Consider the following 4360-nt stretch of genomic DNA (forward strand, 5'->3'; position numbering starts at 1 on the left):
ACCTACCGAAGTGCATTTGGCTGTAATTGTGAATGAAATTGTATATTTTACATTTTCCCACCGTCACTGTACATGCATGAATATATACACACATGAATATATTAACACATACACGTATTTTATATCACACCCACAAATATACACACATGAATATATAAACACATACACGTATTTTATATCACACCCACAAATATACACACATGAATATACAAACACATACACGTATATCAGATCCACAAATACTCAAAAAAAAAAAAATAATAAAAAAAAATAAAAAAAAAATAACATCGAGGGAGACTTTATGGCGTGTCATAAACTGTGACCATTATTTCAAAACCCCGAGGCCATCCCTCGTCCATCTTGACACAAATTAGAATTAAAATGACACGGAGGTCCCGTTGAGGTGCGGGCGGGTGACAGACCCGCAAACCTTATAATAAATAAACAAATAAATAAATAAATAAAACATACATAAACACACACACACATATATATATATTTGCTAATAAGAACACGGGCACGTGTGTTCACTTATGCAAAGTAGACCACTTGGAAAAAGAAACTAAGAAGAGCGCTTTCGTAATATACGAAAGCGCTCTGCTTCGTTAGTTTCTTTTTCCAAGTGGTCTACTTTGCACACACACACACACACACACACATATATATATATATATATATATATATGTGTGTGTGTGTGTGTGTGTGTGTGTGTGTGTGTGTGTGTGTGTGTGTGTGTGTGTGTGTGTGTGAATAGGAGGTAAAGGGAACACGGGCTGATGGAAATACTTTTATTCCTGACTAGTTTCGCCTGAGTGGCTTCTTCAGAGGAATAGTGTTTGAAGTCAAGCTGGTCAATTATATACTGACCAGCTTTACTTCAATCACTACCTCTGAAGAAGCCACTCAGGCGAAACTAGTCAGGAATAAAAGTATTTCCCTCAGCCCGTGTTCCCTTTACCTCCTATCCACATTCGTCACAATGTTCACACACACTCACTCACTCACACACACACACTATAAATATGTGTGTGTGTGTGTGTGTGTGTGTGTGTGTGTGTGTGTGTGTGTGTGTGTGTATGTGTGCGCGCGCGCGTGTGACACCACGGGAGTTACGGACACAGCCGAGAAGAGAATTGCAGGACACAAACTGCAGCACCGGACACTAAAACGAGCAATTTCGGATCCAACCTCCCACGCAGACCATAATGGGAGCATTCATTATGCATAGGATCGAGTTTCAAATGTTTATCACAGTTTAAGAAGGAAATAGACATGAACTGGTTTACCAATAGAGTGATTAACGAATGAAACAGACTTAGCAATTATGTAGTGAGCGCTGAAGCAACTTTATGGATGTGGATAACAGGTGGTAAGGGGCATGGGACTAACTAGTGTAGGCCATATGGTCCCTTGGAGTCTCCTACATTCTTATGTTCTTCTGTTCTTATGAACATGCGTTCAAAAATGTTCTGCTTAGCCCAACAAAGTACAAAAACTCCCCAATTTCCTTTCCTCACACTCCCTCAAATCGAAATATCCTTATAAAACCGTTTACCAGCGCTTCTATCCATGTGGTAGCGTCGTAACTACCGTCATTTTTGCTTTCCGGCCCTTTCATTAACGTGTGTGTACCTGTGATTCACCTTGGTCTTTGGATCACGTGTTGGACTCGTGATCGACAGCTATTTCCCTCCCGGAAGAGAGCTCAGAGCTCGTATGACCGATCTCTGGGTAATGCTATAACCTTACACGCACACACACACACCCAACTCCCCGCCCACGAGAGTTGGAATAACGACTCGAAGCGCAGCGATACTGAAGTAATTTCAGCCCTGGGCAGGATTCGAACCAGGTACGGCCGGTACCGCCGGACTAACAGTCTGGGACTCTACCAACAGCGCCACCGTGTGTGCGTGTGTCCGTGCGCGCGTGCACACTGACACCCCAGTTGTCCAACCTTCATACATTTCCATAACGTATACAACATGATACGTCCCTTGTACACTTCAAAAACACCGAAATAAATTTCGAAATGTTCGCCCAGAGGATTTCTTGAATGCGAGCCGGAGACGCGGTTTGTGGCAGAGTCCTCCATCCCAGACACCTCATCTCCATCTTCCGGGGGTAAAGCTCTCGTCACACATTCAAGACTCTCATCAAATGTTTTGAATTCGAAAAACCGGAAGACGACTTCGCCTACAGTATTCTAGACTTCCCTAAGTACAACTCAACACTGTGTCTAATGTATAGGTTTAACTTTTCTTATTTCGTCATTCCCCTTCTCAATATATGACGGAAAGGTCATTTGACATTTGGAGATTCGAAAAATAAGACATTGTAACCTATGTCGTTTATACTCAAACGAACTCACTTCAGTTACTCGACCTCGCCGGTTCTTCCCCCCCCCGAAGACGTCTGGGGCCGCCGGTTACCAAGTATCCGAAGTTGTCATCATCCTCGGTTGTCAAGAGCCGGGGATCGGGAAGGGGCGAGGTCAATGTTCGCGATGGACAGACAGACAGACGAACCGTCGCTACACATTTTCGGACGAGTTCTTCAGTGAGAACGCGAATGGGTACAAGATGAAACGACGCCGAGGCAGTATCTATGGACTGTATGTTAATTCAGGGTTTCCCAATGTGGGGAGGGGTAAGATGCGCCCCTAAGGGAGGGTTTGACATTACAGGGAGGGTGTGTAGTAATCACAGGTCCACAAAGGATACCATTCAAATACATACAAGGTATATATATATATATGTATGTATATATATATATATATATTATATATATATACATATATAAGATCATTTTTATGACCGTCGCGCAGAGGATTCGAACCTGCTGCTCTGATGCCAAGAGGCTCCATCGCCACTCGCCTTAACCCACTCAACCACTGATGCGCGACGGTCATAAAAATAATCTGATTGATGTCGCTGTTCACTAGCGAATTTCTCATATATACACACACACACACACACATATATATATATATATATATATATATATATATATATATATATATATTATATCCGAACGTAATTTACGTGCACTGTATACCACTTTCATTTTCTCTTGAAATTACAAATTGGTAATGGAATGGAGGAATGGAGACTCGGGGGAAAGGGGAGGTAATTTTACCAAATACTCCCCAAATCCGAACACCTGCGGCCAAACTGGTTCGGACGTGGAGGGATTACTGTGTGTGTGTGTGTGTGTGTGTGTGTGTGTGTGTGTGTGTGTGTGTGTGTGTGTGTGTGTGTGTGTGTGCGCGCGCGTGTGTGTAAATTATATATATATATATATATATATATATATATATATATACACACACACATATCTGTGTGTGTTATCTCCGTCGATGTTCAGCGTGTCTGTTATCATCTCCCTCGATGTTCAGCGTGCACACCCGCGTACGCACGCATATAGAGTGAGCGTGAATCTTCAAGCACCTCGAGATAACCCATAATGTTCCGGATGTTCCTCCCAAGGGACATTGGCATTGTATCCGGACCTGAACAAGGACCAGAACCGCCGACTTTTCCAGCCAACGCCCGAACCGAACAATGGCTTCGCCGCATGTCGGGTCAGACACCCGAACATCTGCTTGAAACACCTGCACCTCACGCCTTCAGAGTACAATAGGCGCGGTGCCTGTGATCGTTGCTCAATCCAACGCAACCAACCTTCTTAATGTTTTCCTATATGTGAATAGCAACAGCCTACTTGTTCAATTGTAAGTATATTTAATCTGACAACTTCGGAGGTTGCCTTGTATTTGTAGACTAGAGAGCAGTCTGGAACATTAAAGTAAAGAACACTCCCAGACTTTAATTCACCAATATAGAAGTAACCTACAACTCTACATTCTTCCCTAAGTACAACACACACGAGTAATCTGTAGGAAAACGTAGTCTGTCATAAAACGAAGTCTGTTTTAGGAGACTCCTTAATTCGATGGCAACAACGGCCCAGTCTCGAGTCAGTCAGAAACGAATTTAATCGTGGGCTATCCACTTAGTTGTAAACTAACGTTCAAAGTTAGCAGGCAGACATTTCTCTCATTGCTTACATGTGCACCTTGTTTTGTATGTTGTTATGTATTGTACTCCACCAGCGCTTCTCTCCCTGTGGACAAACTGCTTCGTGACTTCAGGAGACACTGTACGACTTCATTCAGCAATATGCAAGACCCTAAGCTCATGACAAATAACTCTTTGGTCCTGTTCACAATAGCGGTTTGAACCGCGCGGAAACCGCGGCGGAACCGCGTAGTCAAGGAAAACCTGCACGGTTGTGTCTGAACGCCTCCATTGACCTACACTGTAACTGAACCGCTAATGTGAACAGGGCCTTAGCTAAG

Source organism: Oratosquilla oratoria, chromosome 23 (assembly GCF_046742065.1).
Source record: "Oratosquilla oratoria isolate Oo_2021 chromosome 23, ASM4674206v1, whole genome shotgun sequence".
NCBI lineage: Eukaryota > Metazoa > Arthropoda > Malacostraca > Stomatopoda > Squillidae > Oratosquilla > Oratosquilla oratoria.